At 42.3% G+C, this 22,572-nt stretch overlaps 13 non-coding genes across 13 annotated transcripts; all 13 read left to right on the plus strand.

Moving 5' to 3' along the window:
* The first annotated feature begins 5,788 nt into the window (after window positions 1-5,788).
* Window positions 5,789-5,870, plus strand: TRNAS-GCU (transfer RNA serine (anticodon GCU)). Its single transcript has one exon. It is a non-coding gene; the product is annotated as a tRNA-Ser (tRNA).
* Window positions 5,871-6,469: 599 nt separating this feature from the next.
* On the plus strand, window positions 6,470-6,551 carry TRNAS-GCU (transfer RNA serine (anticodon GCU)). Its single transcript has one exon. It is a non-coding gene; the product is annotated as a tRNA-Ser (tRNA).
* Window positions 6,552-11,400: 4,849 nt separating this feature from the next.
* TRNAS-GCU (transfer RNA serine (anticodon GCU)) lies at window positions 11,401-11,482 on the plus strand. The gene has a single exon. It is a non-coding gene; the product is annotated as a tRNA-Ser (tRNA).
* A 437-nt stretch (window positions 11,483-11,919) lies between these two features.
* On the plus strand, window positions 11,920-12,001 carry TRNAS-GCU (transfer RNA serine (anticodon GCU)). Its single transcript has one exon. It is a non-coding gene; the product is annotated as a tRNA-Ser (tRNA).
* Window positions 12,002-12,594: 593 nt separating this feature from the next.
* On the plus strand, window positions 12,595-12,676 carry TRNAS-GCU (transfer RNA serine (anticodon GCU)). The gene has a single exon. It is a non-coding gene; the product is annotated as a tRNA-Ser (tRNA).
* A 598-nt stretch (window positions 12,677-13,274) lies between these two features.
* TRNAS-GCU (transfer RNA serine (anticodon GCU)) lies at window positions 13,275-13,356 on the plus strand. The gene has a single exon. It is a non-coding gene; the product is annotated as a tRNA-Ser (tRNA).
* A 592-nt stretch (window positions 13,357-13,948) lies between these two features.
* Window positions 13,949-14,030, plus strand: TRNAS-GCU (transfer RNA serine (anticodon GCU)). Its single transcript has one exon. It is a non-coding gene; the product is annotated as a tRNA-Ser (tRNA).
* A 1,280-nt stretch (window positions 14,031-15,310) lies between these two features.
* TRNAS-GCU (transfer RNA serine (anticodon GCU)) lies at window positions 15,311-15,392 on the plus strand. Its single transcript has one exon. It is a non-coding gene; the product is annotated as a tRNA-Ser (tRNA).
* A 1,280-nt stretch (window positions 15,393-16,672) lies between these two features.
* On the plus strand, window positions 16,673-16,754 carry TRNAS-GCU (transfer RNA serine (anticodon GCU)). The gene has a single exon. It is a non-coding gene; the product is annotated as a tRNA-Ser (tRNA).
* Window positions 16,755-17,870: 1,116 nt separating this feature from the next.
* Window positions 17,871-17,952, plus strand: TRNAS-GCU (transfer RNA serine (anticodon GCU)). Its single transcript has one exon. It is a non-coding gene; the product is annotated as a tRNA-Ser (tRNA).
* Window positions 17,953-18,544: 592 nt separating this feature from the next.
* TRNAS-GCU (transfer RNA serine (anticodon GCU)) lies at window positions 18,545-18,626 on the plus strand. The gene has a single exon. It is a non-coding gene; the product is annotated as a tRNA-Ser (tRNA).
* A 1,961-nt stretch (window positions 18,627-20,587) lies between these two features.
* TRNAS-GCU (transfer RNA serine (anticodon GCU)) lies at window positions 20,588-20,669 on the plus strand. The gene has a single exon. It is a non-coding gene; the product is annotated as a tRNA-Ser (tRNA).
* A 1,280-nt stretch (window positions 20,670-21,949) lies between these two features.
* TRNAS-GCU (transfer RNA serine (anticodon GCU)) lies at window positions 21,950-22,031 on the plus strand. Its single transcript has one exon. It is a non-coding gene; the product is annotated as a tRNA-Ser (tRNA).
* The last annotated feature ends 541 nt before the right edge of the window (window positions 22,032-22,572 follow it).

Genomic DNA, 22,572 nt, shown 5'->3' on the forward strand with positions numbered 1-22,572 from the left:
TTGACGGCAAAATCGACAGGAAAAAAGCACACATTTCCCCCCCCGATGTGTAGTGCATAACACTAAGGCTTGTCTTAAAAACAACTAACACAAACAAAAATTCACATTATTATCATCCCCAATCTGTAACTGTAAAAATAACACAAATTAGAGATACGGCCACCGTGCACTTCACCGACTGCGTCAAACAGCATGCGTGCGCCACTGTCAGACGAGGTGGCCGAGTGGTTAAGGCGATGGACTGCTAATCCATTGTGCTCTGCACGCATGGGTTTGAATCCCATCTTCGTCGACTTTTCTACAAAACTCTGTTCCTCAGAGAACTTTGTAAACTCACGTTACTGTCTGTGTTAGTCAACCGTCATTTATTTGCAAGGCTATTTTAATGGAGGGTCCAGGGAATTTTTACACCATAAATAGGCACAGAGTCGCATTCATGGCAGTTCCACAAGTTGGAAATAAGCACCATTTTTCCCATTGATACCTATAGCATAACAATAATGCTTGTCTTAAAAACAACTTATTCAAACAAAAATTCACATTATTATCATCCCCAATCTGTAACTGTAAAAATAACGCAAATTAGAGCTCAAATCAAAATTATTTTGATTGAGTCCAGAAAACAAGAGCACACCATGTCTTTTCCTCACCTCGGCAAAGAGAACCAATTTGCCCTGACACTTGACGGCAAAATCGACAGGAAAAAAGCACACATTTTTCCCCCCGATGTGTAGTGCATAACACTAAGGCTTGTCTTAAAAACAACTAACACAAACAAAAATTCACATTATTATCATCCCCAATCTGTAACTGTAAAAATAACACAAATTAGAGATACGGCCACCGTGCACTTCACCGTCTGCGTCAAACAGCATGCGTGCGCCACTGTCAGACGAGGTGGCCGAGTGGTTAAGGCGATGGACTGCTAATCCATTGTGCTCTGCACGCATGGGTTCGAATCCCATCTTCGTTGACTTTTCTACAAAACTCTGTTCCTCAGAGAACTTTGTAAACTCACGTTACTGTCTGTGTTAGTCAACCGTCATTTATTTGCAAGGCTATTTTAATGGAGGGTCCAGGGAATTTTTACACCATAAATAGGCACAGAGTCGCATTCATGGCAGTTCCACAAGTTGGAAATAAGCACCATTTTTCCCATTGATACCTATAGCATAACAATAATGCTTGTCTTAAAAACAACTTATACAAACAAAAATTCACATTATTATCATCCCCAATCTGTAACTGTAAAAATAACGCAAATTAGAGCTCAAATCAAAATTATTTTGATTGAGTCCAGAAAACAAGAGCACACCATGTCTTTTCCTCACCTCGGCAAAGAGAACCAATTTGCCCTGACACTTGACGGCAAAATCGACAGGAAAAAAGCACACATTTTTCCCCCCGATGTGTAGTGCATAACACTAAGGCTTGTCTTAAAAACAACTAACACAAACAAAAATTCACATTATTATCATCCCCAATCTGTAACTGTAAAAATAACACAAATTAGAGATACGGCCACCGTGCACTTCACCGACTGCGTCAAACAGCATGCGTGCGCCACTGTCAGACGAGGTGGCCGAGTGGTTAAGGCGATGGACTGCTAATCCATTGTGCTCTGCATGCATTTATTTGCAATTTTTACACCATAAATAGGCACAGAGTCGCATTCATGGCAGTTCCACAAGTTGGAAATAAGCACCATTTTTCCCATTGATACCTATAGCATAACAATAATGCTTGTCTTAAAAACAACTTATTCAAAAAAAATTCACATTATTATCATCCCCAATCTGTAACTGTAAAAATAACACAAATTAGAGCTCAAATCAAAATTATTGGTATTGGTGGCCGAGTGGTTAAGGCGATGGACTGCTAATCCATTGTGCTCTGCATGCATGGGTTCGAATCCCATCTTCGTTGACTTTTCTACAAAACTCTGTTCCTCAGAACTTTGTAAACTCACGTTACTGTCTGTGTTAGTCAACTGTCATTTATTAGCAAGGCTATTTTAATGGAGGGTCCAGGGAATTTTTACACCATAAATAGGCACAGAGTCGCATTCATGGCAGTTCCACAAGTTGGAAATAAGCACCATTTTTCCCATTGATACCTATAGCATAACAATAATGCTTGTCTTAAAAACAACTTATTCAAACAAAAATTCACATTATTATCATCCCCAATCTGTAACTGTAAAAATAACGCAAATTAGAGCTCAAATCAAAATTATTTTGATTGAGTCCAGAAAACAAGAGCACACGATGTCTTTTCCTCACCTCGGCAAAGAGAACCAATTTGCCCTGACACTTGACGGCAAAATCGACAGGAAAAAAGCACACATTTTTCCCCCCGATGTGTAGTGCATAACACTAAGGCTTGTCTTAAAAACAACTAACACAAACAAAAATTCACATTATTATCATCCCCAATCTGTAACTGTAAAAATAACACAAATTAGAGATACGGCCACCGTGCACTTCACCGACTGTGTCTAACAGCATGCGTGCGCCACTGTCAGACGAGGTGGCCGAGTGGTTAAGGCGATGGACTGCTAATCCATTGTGCTCTGCACGCATGGGTTCGAATCCCATCTTCGTTGACTTTTCTACAAAACTCTGTTCCTCAGAGAACTTTGTAAACTCACGTTACTGTCTGTGTTAGTCAACCGTCATTTATTTGCAAGGCTATTTTAATGGAGGGTCCAGGGAATTTTTACACCATAAATAGGCACAGAGTCGCATTCATGGCAGTTCCACAAGTTGGAAATAAGCACCATTTTTCCCATTGATACCTATAGCATAACAATAATGCTTGTCTTAAAAACAACTTATACAAACAAAAATTCACATTATTATCATCCCCAATCTGTAACTGTAAAAATAACGCAAATTAGAGCTCAAATCAAAATTATTTTGATTGAGTCCAGAAAACAAGAGCACACCATGTCTTTTCCTCACCTCGGCAAAGAGAACCAATTTGCCCTGACACTTGACGGCAAAATCGACAGGAAAAAAGCACACATTTTTCCCCCCGATGTGTAGTGCATAACACTAAGGCTTGTCTTAAAAACAACTAACACAAACAAAAATTCACATTATTATCATCCCCAATCTGTAACTGTAAAAATAACACAAATTAGAGATACGGCCACCGTGCACTTCACCGACTGCGTCAAACAGCATGCGTGCGCCACTGTCAGACGAGGTGGCCGAGTGGTTAAGGCGATGGACTGCTAATCCATTGTGCTCTGCATGCATTTATTTGCAATTTTTACACCATAAATAGGCACAGAGTCGCATTCATGGCAGTTCCACAAGTTGGAAATAAGCACCATTTTTCCCATTGATACCTATAGCATAACATTAATGCTTGTCTTAAAAACAACTTATTCAAAAAAAATTCACATTATTATCATCCCCAATCTGTAACTGTAAAAATAACACAAATTAGAGCTCAAATCAAAATTATTGGTATTGGTGGCCGAGTGGTTAAGGCGATGGACTGCTAATCCATTGTGCTCTGCATGCATGGGTTCGAATCCCATCTTCGTTGACTTTTCTACAAAACTCTGTTCCTCAGAACTTTGTAAACTCACGTTACTGTCTGTGTTAGTCAACTGTCATTTATTAGCAAGGCTATTTTAATGGAGGGTCCAGGGAATTTTTACACCATAAATAGGCACAGAGTCGCATTCATGGCAGTTCCACAAGTTGGAAATAAGCACCATTTTTCCCATTGATACCTATAGCATAACAATAATGCTTGTCTTAAAAACAACTTATTCAAACAAAAATTCACATTATTATCATCCCCAATCTGTAACTGTAAAAATAACGCAAATTAGAGCTCAAATCAAAATTATTTTGATTGAGTCCAGAAAACAAGAGCACACCATGTCTTTTCCTCACCTCGGCAAAGAGAACCAATTTGCCCTGACACTTGACGGCAAAATCGACAGGAAAAAAGCACACATTTTTCCCCCCGATGTGTAGTGCATAACACTAAGGCTTGTCTTAAAAACAACTAACACAAACAAAAATTCACATTATTATCATCCCCAATCTGTAACTGTAAAAATAACACAAATTAGAGATACGGCCACCGTGCACTTCACCGACTGTGTCTAACAGCATGCGTGCGCCACTGTCAGACGAGGTGGCCGAGTGGTTAAGGCGATGGACTGCTAATCCATTGTGCTCTGCACGCATGGGTTCGAATCCCATCTTCGTTGACTTTTCTACAAAACTCTGTTCCTCAGAGAACTTTGTAAACTCACGTTACTGTCTGTGTTAGTCAACCGTCATTTATTTGCAAGGCTATTTTAATGGAGGGTCCAGGGAATTTTTACACCATAAATAGGCACAGAGTCGCATTCATGGCAGTTCCACAAGTTGGAAATAAGCACCATTTTTCCCATTGATACCTATAGCATAACAATAATGCTTGTCTTAAAAACAACTTATACAAACAAAAATTCACATTATTATCATCCCCAATCTGTAACTGTAAAAATAACGCAAATTAGAGCTCAAATCAAAATTATTTTGATTGAGTCCAGAAAACAAGAGCACACCATGTCTTTTCCTCACCTCGGCAAAGAGAACCAATTTGCCCTGACACTTGACGGCAAAATCGACAGGAAAAAAGCACACATTTTTCCCCCCGATGTGTAGTGCATAACACTAAGGCTTGTCTTAAAAACAACTAACACAAACAAAAATTCACATTATTATCATCCCCAATCTGTAACTGTAAAAATAACACAAATTAGAGATACGGCCACCGTGCACTTCACCGACTGCGTCAAACAGCATGCGTGCGCCACTGTCAGACGAGGTGGCCGAGTGGTTAAGGCGATGGACTGCTAATCCATTGTGCTCTGCATGCATTTATTTGCAATTTTTACACCATAAATAGGCACAGAGTCGCATTCATGGCAGTTCCACAAGTTGGAAATAAGCACCATTTTTCCCATTGATACCTATAGCATAACAATAATGCTTGTCTTAAAAACAACTTATTCAAACAAAAATTCACATTATTATCATCCCCAATCTGTAACTGTAAAAATAACACAAATTAGAGCTCAAATCAAAATTATTGGTATTGGTGGCCGAGTGGTTAAGGCGATGGACTGCTAATCCATTGTGCTCTGCATGCATGGGTTCGAATCCCATCTTCGTTGACTTTTCTACAAAACTCTGTTCCTCAGAACTTTGTAAACTCACGTTACTGTCTGTGTTAGTCAACTGTCATTTATTAGCAAGGCTATTTTAATGGAGGGTCCAGGGAATTTTTACACCATAAATAGGCACAGAGTCGCATTCATGGCAGTTCCACAAGTTGGAAATAAGCACCATTTTTCCCATTGATACCTATAGCATAACAATAATGCTTGTCTTAAAAACAACTTATTCAAACAAAAATTCACATTATTATCATCCCCAATCTGTAACTGTAAAAATAACGCAAATTAGAGCTCAAATCAAAATTATTTTGATTGAGTCCAGAAAACAAGAGCACACCATGTCTTTTCCTCACCTCGGCAAAGAGAACCAATTTGCCCTGACACTTGACGGCAAAATCGACAGGAAAAAAGCACACATTTTTCCCCCCGATGTGTAGTGCATAACACTAAGGCTTGTCTTAAAAACAACTAACACAAACAAAAATTCACATTATTATCATCCCCAATCTGTAACTGTAAAAATAACACAAATTAGAGATACGGCCACCGTGCACTTCACCGACTGCGTCAAACAGCATGCGTGCGCCACTGTCAGACGAGGTGGCCGAGTGGTTAAGGCGATGGACTGCTAATCCATTGTGCTCTGCACGCATGGGTTCGAATCCCATCTTCGTCGACTTTTCTACAAAACTCTGTTCCTCAGAGAACTTTGTAAACTCACGTTACTGTCTGTGTTAATCAACCGTCATTTATTTGCAAGGCTATTTTAATGGAGGGTCCAGGGAATTTTTACACCATAAATAGGCACAGAGTCGCATTCATGGCAGTTCCACAAGTTGGAAATAAGCACCATTTTTCCCATTGATACCTATAGCATAACAATAATGCTTGTCTTAAAAACAACTTATTCAAACAAAAATTCACATTATTATCATCCCCAATCTGTAACTGTAAAAATAACGCAAATTAGAGCTCAAATCAAAATTATTTTGATTGAGTCCAGAAAACAAGAGCACACCATGTCTTTTCCTCACCTCGGCAAAGAGAACCAATTTGCCCTGACACTTGACGGCAAAATCGACAGGAAAAAAGCACACATTTTTCCCCCCGATGTGTAGTGCATAACACTAAGGCTTGTCTTAAAAACAACTAACACAAACAAAAATTCACATTATTATCATCCCCAATCTGTAACTGTAAAAATAACACAAATTAGAGATACGGCCACCGTGCACTTCACCGACTGCGTCAAACAGCATGCGTGCGCCACTGTCAGACGAGGTGGCCGAGTGGTTAAGGCGATGGACTGCTAATCCATTGTGCTCTGCACGCATGGGTTCAAATCCCATCTTCGTCGACTTTTCTACAAAACTCTGTTCCTCAGAGAACTTTGTAAACTCACGTTACTGTCTGTGTTAGTCAACCGTCATTTATTTGCAAGGCTATTTTAATGGAGGGTCCAGGGAATTTTTACACCATAAATAGGCACAGAGTCGCATTCATGGCAGTTCCACAAGTTGGAAATAAGCACCATTTTTCCCATTGATACCTATAGCATAACAATAATGCTTGTCTTAAAAACAACTTATTCAAACAAAAATTCACATTATTATCATCCCCAATCTGTAACTGTAAAAATAACGCAAATTAGAGCTCAAATCAAAATTATTTTGATTGAGTCCAGAAAACAAGAGCACACCATGTCTTTTCCTCACCTCGGCAAAGAGAACCAATTTGCCCTGACACTTGACGGCAAAATCGACAGGAAAAAAGCACACATTTTTCCCCCCGATGTGTAGTGCATAACACTAAGGCTTGTCTTAAAAACAACTAACACAAACAAAAATTCACATTATTATCATCCCCAATCTGTAACTGTAAAAATAACACAAATTAGAGATACGGCCACTGTGCACTTCACCGACTGCGTCAAACAGCATGCGTGCGCCACTGTCAGATGAGGTGGCTGAGTGGTTAAGGCGATGGACTGCTAATCCATTGTGCTCTGCACGCATGGGTTCGAATCCCATCTTCGTCGACTTTTCTACAAAACTCTGTTCCTCAGAGAACTTTGTAAACTCACTTTACTGTCTGTGTTAGTCAACTGTCATTTATTTGCAAGGCTATTTTAATGGAGGGTCCAGGGAATTTTTACACCATAAATAGGCACAAATTCATGGCAGTTCCACAAGTTGCAAATAAGCACCATTTTTCCCATTGATACCTATAGCATAACAATAATGCTTGTCTTAAAAACAACTTATTCAAACAAAAATTCACATTATTATCATCCCCAATCTGTAACTGTAAAAATAACGCAAATTAGAGCTCAAATCAAAATTATTTTGATGGAGTCCAGAAAACAAGAGCACACCATGTCTTTTCCTCACCTCGGCAAAGAGAACCAATTTGCCCTGACACTTGACGGCAAAATCGACAGGAAAAAAGCACACATTTTTCCCCCCGATGTGTAGTGCATAACACTAAGGCTTGTCTTAAAGGGACTCTATAGTCACCATATAAAAGCAAGAAAGACAGGTCCCCCAGCCTTCCTTCTTGCTTTTATATGTACTTTCATTTATTAAAAATAAATTTCGAGGTGTTTTTATCTTAAAAACTTACCTCCGTTCCAGCGCCGAGCTCCCCGCTAGGCCGCGCCCCCTTTTTCGTCAAAATGACGAAATCGCGGGGCCCAATGGGACGGCTTCGCGCTGCACCAATCGCGTTCTTCATAGAGCGGCATTGAATGCCGCCCTATGAAGAACCTGAGCGCTTTACCGCGCATGTGCGCGGAATGCGCGTTCGCGAGCTGAGCTGTCTGACTGACAGCTCAGCTCGCTTTCTAAAATTATCAATAAGGGGGACCTACTGTCCCCCCCCGGCCCCCACCCCTGAGCGGCGGGTGGGGGCCCTACAATTATCAATAAGGGGGGGACCTACTGTCCCCCCCGGCCCCCACCCCTGTGCGGCGGGTGGGGGCCCTAAAATGATCAATGAGGGCCCCGGCCCCCACCCCTGAGCGGCGGGTGGGGGCCCTACAATTATCAATAAGGGGGGGACCTACTGTCCCCCCCGGCCCCCACCCCTGTGCGGCGGGTGGGGGCCCTAAAATTATCAATGAGGGGGGGACCTACTGTCCCCCCCCCGGCCCCCACCCCTGAGCGGCGGGTGGGGGCCCTACAATTATCAATAAGGGGGGGACCTACTGTCCCCCCCGGCCCCCACCCCTGTGCGGCGGGTGGGGGCCCTAAAATTATCAATGAGGGGGGGGACTTACTGTCCCCCCCCCCGGCCCCCACCCCTGAGCGGCGGGTGGGGGCCCTAAAATTATCAATAAGGGGGGGGGGACCTACTGTCCCCCCCCCGGCCCCCACCCCTGAGCGGCGGGTGGGGGCCATAAAATTATCAATAAGGGGGGGGACCTATTGTCCCCCCCGGCCCCCACCCCTGAGCGGTGGGTGGGGGCCCTAAATACAAAGGGGGGGGGGACCCTAGTTAACCCTCCCCCCCCCCCCGCAAAAAAAAAAATATCTCCCTACCTACCCCCCTCACCCTAAAAATAATGAGGGGGGACCATTAACTAAAAACCTGTAAAAAAAGAAAAAATGAGATAAAATCAACTTACCATTCAATGTTTTCTTTCTTCTAAAATCTTCTTTCTTCAGCCCCAAAAAAGGCCAAATAAAAATCCATAATATCCGACGCAATTAAAAAAAAAAAAAAAAAAAAACGAGCGCAAAAAAAAATAATCCATCTTCACCCATGGAGGGCTCCGCGCAGACTGAGCTCCGCAGGGCGGGGGAAGGCTTATAAAGCCTTGCCCCGCCCTGCAATTATGCTAAGAACACTCTGATTGGTGGGTTTAAGCCAATCAGAGTGCTCTTTGTCATTTTACAAGCGTGGGAAAGTTCTTTGGAATTTTCCCACGCTTGTAAAATGACACAGAGCACTGTGATTGGATGGATTTCAAGCCATCCAATCACAGTGCTCTGTGTCATTTTACAAGCGTGGGAAAGTTCTTTGGTATTTTCCCACGCTTGTAAAATGACACAGAGCACTGTGATTGGATGGATTTCAAGCCATCCAATCACAGTGCTCTTTGTCATTTTACAAGCGTGGGAAAGTTCTTTGGAATTTTCCCACGCTTGTAAAATGACACAGAGCACTGTGATTGGATGGCTTGAAATCCATCCAATCACAGTGCTCTGTGTCATTTTACAAGCGTGGGAAAATTCCAAAGAACTTTCTCACGCTTGTAAAATGACAAAGAGCACTGTGATTGGATGGATTTCAAGCCATCCAATCACAGTGCTCTTTGTCATTTTACAAGCGTGGGAAAGTTCTTTGGAATTTTCCCACGCTTGTAAAATGACAAAGAGCACTCTGATTGGCTTAAACCCACCAATCAGAGTGTTCTTAGCCTAATTGCAGGGCGGGGCAAGGCTTTATAAGCCTTCCCCCGCCCTGCGGAGCTCAGTCTGCGCGGAGCCCTCCATGGGTGAAGATGGATTATTTTTTTTGCGCTCGGGTTTTTTTTTTTTTTTTTATTCCGTCGGTTATTATGGATTTTTATTTGGCCTTTTTTGGGGCTGAAGAAAGAAGATTTTAGAAGAAAGAAAACATCGAATGGTAAGTTGTTTTTATCTTATTTTTTTTTTCTTTACAGGTTTTTAGTTAAAGGGTCCCCCCTCATTATTTTTAGGGTGAGGGGGGTAGGTAGGGAGATAAGTTTTTTTTGGGGGAGGGGGGGTGGGGGGGAGAGGGTTAACTAGGGTCCCCACCCCCTTTGTATTTAGGGCCCCCACCCACCGCTCAGGGGTGGGGGCCGGGGGGGACAATAGGTCCCCCCCTATTGATAATTTTAGGGCCCCCACCCACCGCTCAGGGGTGGGGGCCGGGGGGGGGCAGTAGGTCCCCCCCCCTTATTGTGAATTTTAGGGCCCCCACCCGCCGCACAGGGGTGGGGGCAGGGAGGGGGGGACAGTAGGTCCCCTCCCTATTGTGAATTTTAGGGCCCCCACCCACCGCTCAGGGGTGGGGGCCGGGGGGGGGGACAGTAGGTCCCCCCCTTATTTTTTATTTTAGGGCCCCCACCCGCCGCACAGGGGTGGGGGCCGGGGGAGGGGACAGTAGGCCCCCCCCCTTATTGTGAATTTTAGGGCCCCCACCCGCCGCACAGGGGTGGGGGCCGGGGGGGGGGACAGTAGGTCCCCTCCCTATTGTGAATTTTAGGGCCCCCACCCACCGCTCAGGGGTGGGGGCCGGGGGGGGGACAGTAGGTCCCCCCTTATTTTTTATTTTAGGGCCCCCACCCGCCGCACAGGGGTGGGGGCCGGGGGGGGGACAGTAGCCCCCCCCCCTTATTGTGAATTTTAGGGCCCCCACCCGCCGCACAGGGGTGGGGGCCGGGGGGGGACAGTAGGTCCCCTCCCTATTGTGAATTTTAGGGCCCCCACCCGCCGCACAGGGGTGGGGGCCGGGGGGGGGCAGTATGTCCCCCCCTTATTTTTTATTTTAAGGCCCCCACCCACCGCACAGGGGTGGGGGCCGGGGGGGGACAATAGGTCCCCCCTTATTGATAATTTTAGGGCCCCCACCCGCCGCACAGGGGTGGGGGCCGGGGGGGCAGTATGTGCCCCCCTTATTTTTAGGGCCCCCACCCACCGCTCAGGGGTGGGGGCCAGGGGGGGGAGGAGAGTAGGTCCCCCCCCCCCTTCAACCACTATTGTGGCCGGACAGCATCCCTGTGGGTTCGGGCTTCAGCTGTCAGCTGAAGCCACGCCCACAGCAGTGCTGACAGGCTGTCAGCACACAAAGCGCGTTCACAGTGCTTTGTGTGCTGATAGCCCGTCTGATGCATTCACCCAGAATGCATCGGACGAGAGGCCTTTTTAGGGCCTCTGAACTCGGAAGTCCCTCTGGTGGCCGTCTGATTGTTCCAAGCTTCTAATGTAAACACTGCATTTTCTCAGAAAATACAGTGCTTACAAGAAAAAGGCTCCGGGTAGCTGTAGCACTCACCTAAACAACCTCATTAAGCTGAAGTTGTTCAGGTGACTATAGTGTCCCTTTAAAAACAACTAACACAAACAAAAATTCACATTATTATCATCCCCAATCTGTAACTGTAAAAATAACACAAATTAGAGATACGGCCACCGTGCACTTCACCGACTGCGTCAAACAGCATGCGTGCGCCACTGTCAGACGAGGTGGCCGAGTGGTTAAGGCGATGGACTGCTAATCCATTGTGCTCTGCACGCATGGGTTCGAATCCCATCTTCGTCGACTTTTCTACAAAACTCTGTTCCTCAGAGAACTTTGTAAACTCACGTTACTGTCTGTGTTAGTCAACCGTCATTTATTTGCAAGGCTATTTTAATGGAGGGTCCAGGGAATTTTTACACCATAAATAGGCACAGAGGCAGTTCCACAAGTTGGCAGAGAGTCCAGAAAACAAGAGCACACCATGTCTTTTCCTCACCTCGGCAAAGAGAACCAATTTGCCCTGACACTTGACGGCAAAATCGACAGGAAAAAAGCACACATTTTTCCCCCCGATGTGTAGTGCATAACACTAAGGCTTGTCTTAAAAACAACTAACACAAACAAAAATTCACATTATTATCATCCCCAATCTGTAACTGTAAAAATAACACAAATTAGAGATACGGCCACCGTGCACTTCACCGACTGCGTCAAACAGCATGCATGCGCCACTGTCAGACGAGGTGGCCGAGTGGTTAAGGCGATGGACTGCTAATCCATTGTGCTCTGCACGCATGGGTTCGAATCCCATCTTCGTCGACTTTTCTACAAAACTCTGTTCCTCAGAGAACTTTGTAAACTCACTTTACTGTCTGTGTTAGTCAACTGTCATTTATTTGCAAGGCTATTTTAATGGAGGGTCCAGGGAATTTTTACACCATAAATAGGCACAAATTCATGGCAGTTCCACAAGTTGCAAATAAGCACCATTTTTCCCATTGATACCTATAGCATAACAATAATGCTTGTCTTAAAAACAACTTATTCAAACAAAAATTCACATTATTATCATCCCCAATCTGTAACTGTAAAAATAACGCAAATTAGAGCTCAAATCAAAATTATTTTGATTGAGTCCAGAAAACAAGAGCACACCATGTCTTTTCCTCACCTCGGCAAAGAGAACCAATTTGCCCTGACACTTGACGGCAAAATCGACAGGAAAAAAGCACACATTTTCCCCCCCGATGTGTAGTGCATAACACTAAGGCTTGTCTTAAAAACAACTAACACAAACAAAAATTCACATTATTATCATCCCCAATATGTAACTGTAAAAATAACACATATTAGAGATACGGCCACCGTGCACTTCACCGACTGCGTCAAACAGCATGCGTGCGCTACTGTCAGACGAGGTGGCCGAGTGGTTAAGGCGATGGACTGCTAATCCATTGTGCTCTGCACGCATGGGTTCGAATCCCATCTTCGTCGACTTTTCTACAAAACTCTGTTCCTCAGAGAACTTTGTAAACCCACGTTACTGTCTGTGTTAGTCAACCGTCATTTATTTGCAAGGCTATTTTAATGGAGGGTCCAGGGAATTTTTACACCATAAATAGGCACAGAGTCACATTCATGGCAGTTCCACAAGTTGGAAATAAGCACCATTTTTCCCATTGATACCTATAGCATAACAATAATGCTTGTCTTAAAAACAACTTATTCAAACAAAAATTCACATTATTATCATCCCCAATCTGTAACTGTAAAAATAACGCAAATTAGAGCTCAAATAAAATTATTTTGATTGAGTCCAGAAAACAAGAGCACACCATGTCTTTTCCTCACCTCGGCAAAGAGAACCAATTTGCCCTGACACTTGACGGCAAAATCGACAGGAAAAAAGCACACATTTTTCCCCCCGATGTGTAGTGCATAACACTAAGGCTTGTCTTAAAAACAACTAACACAAACAAAAATTCACATTATTATCATCCCCAATCTGTAACTGTAAAAATAACACAAATTAGAGATACGGCCACCGTGCACTTCACCGACTGCGTCAAACAGCATGCGTGCGCCACTGTCAGACGAGGTGGCCGAGTGGTTAAGGCGATGGACTGCTAATCCATTGTGCTCTGCACGCATGGGTTCGAATCCCATCTTCGTCGACTTTTCTACAAAACTCTGTTCCTCAGAGAACTTTGTAAACTCACTTTACTGTCTGTGTTAGTCAACTGTCATTTATTTGCAAGGCTATTTTAATGGAGGGTCCAGGGAATTTTTACACCATAAATAGGCACAAATTCATGGCAGTTCCACAAGTTGCAAATAAGCACCATTTTCCCATTGATACCTATAGCATAACAATAATGCTTGTCTTAAAAACAACTTATTCAAACAAAAATTCACATTATTATCATCCCCAATCTGTAACTGTAAAAATAACGCAAATTAGAGCTCAAATCAAAATTATTTTGATGGAGTCCAGAAAACAAGAGCACACCATGTCTTTTCCTCACCTCAGCAAAGAGAACCAATTTGCCCTGACACTTGACGGCAAAATCGACAGGAAAAAAGCACACATTTTTCCCCCCGATGTGTAGTGCATAACACTAAGGCTTGTCTTAAAAACAACTAACACAAACAAAAATTCACATTATTATCATCCCCAATCTGTAACTGTAAAAATAACACAAATTAGAGATACGGCCACCGTGCACTTCACCGACTGCGTCAAACAGCATGCGTGCGCCACTGTCAGACGAGGTGGCCGAGTGGTTAAGGCGATGGACTGCTAATCCATTGTGCTCTGCACGCATGGGTTCGAATCCCATCTTCGTCGACTTTTCTACAAAACTCTGTTCCTCAGAGAACTTTGTAAACTCACGTTACTGTCTGTGTTAGTCAACCGTCATTTATTTGCAAGGCTATTTTAATGGAGGGTCCAGGGAATTTTTACACCATAAATAGGCACAGAGTCGCATTCATGGCAGTTCCACAAGTTGGAAATAAGCACCATTTTTCCCATTGATACCTATAGCATAACAATAATGCTTGTCTTAAAAACAACTTATTCAAACAAAAATTCACATTATTATCATCCCCAATCTGTAACTGTAAAAATAACGCAAATTAGAGCTCAAATCAAAATTATTTTGATGGAGTCCAGAAAACAAGAGCACACCATGTCTTTTCCTCACCTCGGCAAAGAGAACCAATTTGCCCTGACACTTGACGGCAAAATCGTCAGGAAAAAAGCACACATTTTTCCCCCCGATGTGTAGTGCATAACACTAAGGCTTGTCTTAAAAACAACTAACACAAACAAAAATTCACATTATTATCATCCCCAATCTGTAACTGTAAAAATAACACAAATTAGAGATACGGCCACCGTGCACTTCACCGACTGCGACAAACAGCATGCGTGCGCCACTGTCAGACGAGGTGGCCGAGTGGTTAAGGCGATGGACTGCTAATCCATTGTGCTCTGCACGCATGGGTTCGAATCCCATCTTCATCGACTTTTCTACAAAACTCTGTTCCTCAGAGAACTTTGTAAACTCATGTTACTGTCTGTGTTAGTCAACCGTCATTTATTTGCAAGGCTATTTTAATGGAGGGTCCAGGGAATTTTTACACCATAAATAGGCACAGAGTCGCATTCATGGCAGTTCCACAAGTTGGAAATAAGCACCATTTTTCCCATTGATACCTATAGCATAACAATAATGCTTGTCTTAAAAACAACTTATTCAAACAAAAATTCACATTATTATCATCCCCAATCTGTAACTGTAAAAATAACGCAAATTAGAGCTCAAATCAAAATTATTTTGATTGAGTCCAGAAAACAAGAGCACACCATGTCTTTTCCTCACCTCGGCAAAGAGAACCAATTTGCCCTGACACTTGACGGCAAAATCGACAGGAAAAAAGCACACATTTTTCCCCCCGATGTGTAGTGCATAACACTAAGGCTTGTCTTAAAAACAACTAACACAAACAAAAATTCACATTATTATCATCCCCAATCTGTAACTGTAAAAATAGCACAAATTAGAGATACGGCCACCGTGCACTTCACCGACTGCGTCAAACAGCATGCGTGCGCCACTGTCAGACGAGGTGGCCGAGTGGTTAAGGCGATGGACTGCTAATCCATTGTGCTCTGCACGCATGGGTTCGAATCCCATCTTCGTCGACTTTTCTACAAAACTCTGTTCCTCAGAGAACTTTGTAAACTCACGTTACTGTCTGTGTTAGTCAACCGTCATTTATTTGCAAGGCTATTTTAATGGAGGGTCCAGGGAATTTTTACACCATAAATAGGCACAGAGTCGCATTCATGGCAGTTCCACAAGTTGGAAATAAGCACCATTTTTCCCATTGATACCTATAGCATAACAATAATGCTTGTCTTAAAAACAAATTATTCAAACAAAAATTCACATTATTATCATCCCCAATCTGTAACTGTAAAAATAACGCAAATTAGAGCTCAAATCAAAATTATTTTGATGGAGTCCAGAAAACAAGAGCACACCATGTCTTTTCCTCACCTCGGCAAAGAGAACCAATTTGCCCTGACACTTGACGGCAAAATCGTCAGGAAAAAAGCACACATTTTTCCCCCCGATGTGTAGTGCATAACACTAAGGCTTGTCTTAAAAACAACTAACACAAACAAAAATTCACATTATTATCATCCCCAATCTGTAACTGTAAAAATAACACAAATTAGAGATACGGCCACCGTGCACTTCACCGACTGCGACAAACAGCATGCGTGCGCCACTGTCAGACGAGGTGGCCGAGTGGTTAAGGCGATGGACTGCTAATCCATTGTGCTCTGCACGCATGGGTTCGAATCCCATCTTCATCGACTTTTCTACAAAACTCTGTTCCTCAGAGAACTTTGTAAACTCATGTTACTGTCTGTGTTAGTCAACCGTCATTTATTTGCAAGGCTATTTTAATGGAGGGTCCAGGGAATTTTTACACCATAAATAGGCACAGAGTCGCATTCATGGCAGTTCCACAAGTTGGAAATAAGCACCATTTTTCCCATTGATACCTATAGCATAACAATAATGCTTGTCTTAAAAACAACTTATTCAAACAAAAATTCACATTATTATCATCCCCAATCTGTAACTGTAAAAATAACGCAAATTAGAGCTCAAATCAAAATTATTTTGATTGAGTCCAGAAAACAAGAGCACACCATGTCTTTTCCTCACCTCGGCAAAGAGAACCAATTTGCCCTGACACTTGACGGCAAAATCGACAGGAAAAAAGCACACATTTTTCCCCCCGATGTGTAGTGCATAACACTAAGGCTTGTCTTAAAAACAACTAACACAAACAAAAATTCACATTATTATCATCCCCAATCTGTAACTGTAAAAATAGCACAAATTAGAGATACGGCCACCGTGCACTTCACCGACTGCGTCAAACAGCATGCGTGCGCCACTGTCAGACGAGGTGGCCGAGTGGTTAAGGCGATGGACTGCTAATCCATTGTGCTCTGCACGCATGGGTTCGAATCCCATCTTCGTCGACTTTTCTACAAAACTTTGTTCCTCAGAGAACTTTGTAAACTCACTTTACTGTCTGTGTTAGTCAACTGTCATTTATTTGCAAGGCTATTTTAATGGAGGGTCCAGGGAATTTTTACACCATAAATAGGCACAAATTCATGGCAGTTCCACAAGTTGCAAATAAGCACCATTTTTCCCATTGATACCTATAGCATAACAATAATGCTTGTCTTAAAAACAACTTATTCAAACAAAAATTCACATTATTATCATCCCCAATCTGTAACTGTAAAAATAACGCAAATTAGAGCTCAAATCAAAATTATTTTGATGGAGTCCAGAAAACAAGAGCACACCATGTCTTTTCCTCACCTCGGCAAAGAGAACCAATTTGCCCTGACACTTGATGGCAAAATCGACAGGAAAAAAGCACACATTTTTCCCCCCGATGTGTAGTGCATAACACTAAGGCTTGTCTTAAAAACAACTAACACAAACAAAAATTCACATTATTATCATCCCCAATCTGTAACTGTAAAAATAACACAAATTAGAGATACGGCCACCGTGCACTTCACCGACTGCGACAAACAGCATGCGTGCGCGCGCCACTGTCAGACGAGGTGGCCGAGTGGTTAAGGCGATGGACTGCTAATCCATTGTGCTCTGCACGCATGGGTTCGAATCCCATCTTCGTTGACTTTTCTACAAAACTCTGTTCCTCAGAGAACTTTGTAAACTCACGTTACTGTCTGTGTTAGTCAACCGTCATTTATTTGCAAGGCTATTTTAATGGAGGGTCCAGGGAATTTTTACACCATAAATAGGCACAGAGGCAGTTCCACAAGTTGGCAGAGAGTCCAGAAAACAAGAGCACACCATGTCTTTTCCTCACCTCGGCAAAGAGAACCAATTTGCCCTGACACTTGACGGCAAAATCGACAGGAAAAAAGCACACATTTTTCCCCCCGATGTGTAGTGCATAACACTAAGGCTTGTCTTAAAAACAACTAACACAAACAAAAATTCACATTATTATCATCCCCAATCTGTAACTGTAAAAATAACACAAATTAGAGATACGGCCACCGTGCACTTCACCGACTGCGTCAAACAGCATGCGTGCGCCACTGTCAGACGAGGTGGCCGAGTGGTTAAGGCGATGGACTGCTAATCCATTGTGCTCTGCACGCATGGGTTCGAATCCCATCTTCGTCGACTTTTCTACAAAACTCTGTTCCTCAGAGAACTTTGTAAACTCACTTTACTGTCTGTGTTAGTCAACTGTCATTTATTTGCAAGGCTATTTTAATGGAGGGTCCAGGGAATTTTTACACCATAAATAGGCACAAATTCATGGCAGTTCCACAAGTTGCAAATAAGCACCATTTTCCCATTGATACCTATAGCATAACAATAATGCTTGTCTTAAAAACAACTTATTCAAACAAAAATTCACATTATTATCATCCCCAATCTGTAACTGTAAAAATAACGCAAATTAGAGCTCAAATCAAAATTATTTTGATGGAGTCCAGAAAACAAGAGCACACCATGTCTTTTCCTCACCTCAGCAAAGAGAACCAATTTGCCCTGACACTTGACGGCAAAATCGACAGGAAAAAAGCACACATTTTTCCCCCCGATGTGTAGTGCATAACACTAAGGCTTGTCTTAAAAACAACTAACACAAACAAAAATTCACATTATTATCATCCCCAATCTGTAACTGTAAAAATAACACAAATTAGAGATACGGCCACCGTGCACTTCACCGACTGCGTCAAACAGCATGCGTGCGCCACTGTCAGACGAGGTGGCCGAGTGGTTAAGGCGATGGACTGCTAATCCATTGTGCTCTGCACGCATGGGTTCGAATCCCATCTTCGTCGACTTTTCTACAAAACTCTGTTCCTCAGAGAACTTTGTAAACTCACGTTACTGTCTGTGTTAGTCAACCGTCATTTATTTGCAAGGCTATTTTAATGGAGGGTCCAGGGAATTTTTACACCATAAATAGGCACAGAGTCGCATTCATGGCAGTTCCACAAGTTGGAAATAAGCACCATTTTTCCCATTGATACCTATAGCATAACAATAATGCTTGTCTTAAAAACAACTTATTCAAACAAAAATTCACATTATTATCATCCCCAATCTGTAACTGTAAAAATAACGCAAATTAGAGCTCAAATCAAAATTATTTTGATTGAGTCCAGAAAACAAGAGCACACCATGTCTTTTCCTCACCTCGGCAAAGAGAACCAATTTGCCCTGACACTTGACGGCAAAATCGACAGGAAAAAAGCACACATTTTTCCCCCCGATGTGTAGTGCATAACACTAAGGCTTGTCTTAAAAACAACTAACACAAACAAAAATTCACATTATTATCATCCCCAATCTGTAACTGTAAAAATAACACAAATTAGAGATACGGCCACCGTGCACTTCACCGACTGCGACAAACAGCATGCGTGCGCCACTGTCAGACGAGGTGGCCGAGTGGTTAAGGCGATGGACTGCTAATCCATTGTGCTCTGCACGCATGGGTTCGAATCCCATCTTCATCGACTTTTCTACAAAACTCTGTTCCTCAGAGAACTTTGTAAACTCATGTTACTGTCTGTGTTAGTCAACCGTCATTTATTTGCAAGGCTATTTTAATGGAGGGTCCAGGGAATTTTTACACCATAAATAGGCACAGAGTCGCATTCATGGCAGTTCCACAAGTTGGAAATAAGCACCATTTTTCCCATTGATACCTATAGCATAACAATAATGCTTGTCTTAAAAACAACTTATTCAAACAAAAATTCACATTATTATCATCCCCAATCTGTAACTGTAAAAATAACGCAAATTAGAGCTCAAATCAAAATTATTTTGATTGAGTCCAGAAAACAAGAGCACACCATGTCTTTTCCTCACCTCGGCAAAGAGAACCAATTTGCCCTGACACTTGACGGCAAAATCGACAGGAAAAAAGCACACATTTTTCCCCCCGATGTGTAGTGCATAACACTAAGGCTTGTCTTAAAAACAACTAACACAAACAAAAATTCACATTATTATCATCCCCAATCTGTAACTGTAAAAATAGCACAAATTAGAGATACGGCCACCGTGCACTTCACCGACTGCGTCAAACAGCATGCGTGCGCCACTGTCAGACAAGGTGGCCGAGTGGTTAAGGCGATGGACTGCTAATCCATTGTGCTCTGCACGCATGGGTTCGAATCCCATCTTCGTCGACTTTTCTACAAAACTCTGTTCCTCAGAGAACTTTGTAAACTCACGTTACTGTCTGTGTTAGTCAACCGTCATTTATTTGCAAGGCTATTTTAATGGAGGGTCCAGGGAATTTTTACACCATAAATAGGCACAGAGTCGCATTCATGGCAGTTCCACAAGTTGGAAATAAGCACCATTTTTCCCATTGATACCTATAGCATAACAATAATGCTTGTCTTAAAAACAACTTATTCAAACAAAAATTCACATTATTATCATCCCCAATCTGTAACTGTAAAAATAACGCAAATTAGAGCTCAAATCAAAATTATTTTGATTGAGTCCAGAAAACAAGAGCACACCATGTCTTTTCCTCACCTCGGCAAAGAGAACCAATTTGCCCTGACACTTGACGGCAAAATCGACAGGAAAAAAGCACACATTTTTCCCCCCGATGTGTAGTGCATAACACTAAGGCTTGTCTTAAAAACAACTAACACAAACAAAAATTCACATTATTATCATCCCCAATCTGTAACTGTAAAAATAGCACAAATTAGAGATACGGCCACCGTGCACTTCACCGACTGCGTCAAACAGCATGCGTGCGCCACTGTCAGACGAGGTGGCCGAGTGGTTAAGGCGATGGACTGCTAATCCATTGTGCTCTGCACGCATGGGTTCGAATCCCATCTTCGTCGACTTTTCTACAAAACTCTGTTCCTCAGAGAACTTTGTAAACTCACGTTACTGTCTGTGTTAGTCAACCGTCATTTATTTGCAAGGCTATTTTAATGGAGGGTCCAGGGAATTTTTACACCATAAATAGGCACAGAGTCGCATTCATGGCAGTTCCACAAGTTGGAAATAAGCACCATTTTTCCCATTGATACCTATAGCATAACAATAATGCTTGTCTTAAAAACAACTTATTCAAACAAAAATTCACATTATTATCATCCCCAATCTGTAACTGTAAAAATAACGCAAATTAGAGCTCAAATCAAAATTATTTTGATGGAGTCCAGAAAACAAGAGCACACCATGTCTTTTCCTCACCTCGGCAAAGAGAACCAATTTGCCCTGACACTTGACGGCAAAATCGTCAGGAAAAAAGCACACATTTTTCCCCCCGATGTGTAGTGCATAACACTAAGGCTTGTCTTAAAAACAACTAACACAAACAAAAATTCACATTATTATCATCCCCAATCTGTAACTGTAAAAATAACACAAATTAGAGATACGGCCACCGTGCACTTCACCGACTGCGACAAACAGCATGCGTGCGCCACTGTCAGACGAGGTGGCCGAGTGGTTAAGGCGATGGACTGCTAATCCATTGTGCTCTGCACGCATGGGTTCGAATCCCATCTTCATCGACTTTTCTACAAAACTCTGTTCCTCAGAGAACTTTGTAAACTCATGTTACTGTCTGTGTTAGTCAACCGTCATTTATTTGCAAGGCTATTTTAATGGAGGGTCCAGGGAATTTTTACACCATAAATAGGCACAGAGTCGCATTCATGGCAGTTCCACAAGTTGGAAATAAGCACCATTTTTCCCATTGATACCTATAGCATAACAATAATGCTTGTCTTAAAAACAACTTATTCAAACAAAAATTCACATTATTATCATCCCCAATCTGTAACTGTAAAAATAACGCAAATTAGAGCTCAAATCAAAATTATTTTGATTGAGTCCAGAAAACAAGAGCACACCATGTCTTTTCCTCACCTCGGCAAAGAGAACCAATTTGCCCTGACACTTGACGGCAAAATCGACAGGAAAAAAGCACACATTTTTCCCCCCGATGTGTAGTGCATAACACTAAGGCTTGTCTTAAAAACAACTAACACAAACAAAAATTCACATTATTATCATCCCCAATCTGTAACTGTAAAAATAGCACAAATTAGAGATACGGCCACCGTGCACTTCACCGACTGCGTCAAACAGCATGCGTGCGCCACTGTCAGACGAGGTGGCCGAGTGGTTAAGGCGATGGACTGCTAATCCATTGTGCTCTGCACGCATGGGTTCGAATCCCATCTTCGTCGACTTTTCTACAAAACTTTGTTCCTCAGAGAACTTTGTAAACTCACTTTACTGTCTGTGTTAGTCAACTGTCATTTATTTGCAAGGCTATTTTAATGGAGGGTCCAGGGAATTTTTACACCATAAATAGGCACAAATTCATGGCAGTTCCACAAGTTGCAAATAAGCACCATTTTTCCCATTGATACCTATAGCATAACAATAATGCTTGTCTTAAAAACAACTTATTCAAACAAAAATTCACATTATTATCATCCCCAATCTGTAACTGTAAAAATAACGCAAATTAGAGCTCAAATCAAAATTATTTTGATGGAGTCCAGAAAACAAGAGCACACCATGTCTTTTCCTCACCTCGGCAAAGAGAACCAATTTGCCCTGACACTTGATGGCAAAATCGACAGGAAAAAAGCACACATTTTTCCCCCCGATGTGTAGTGCATAACACTAAGGCTTGTCTTAAAAACAACTAACACAAACAAAAATTCACATTATTATCATCCCCAATCTGTAACTGTAAAAATAACACAAATTAGAGATACG

Source organism: Pelobates fuscus, chromosome 1 (assembly GCF_036172605.1).
Source record: "Pelobates fuscus isolate aPelFus1 chromosome 1, aPelFus1.pri, whole genome shotgun sequence".
Classification (NCBI taxonomy): Eukaryota; Metazoa; Chordata; class Amphibia; order Anura; family Pelobatidae; genus Pelobates; species Pelobates fuscus.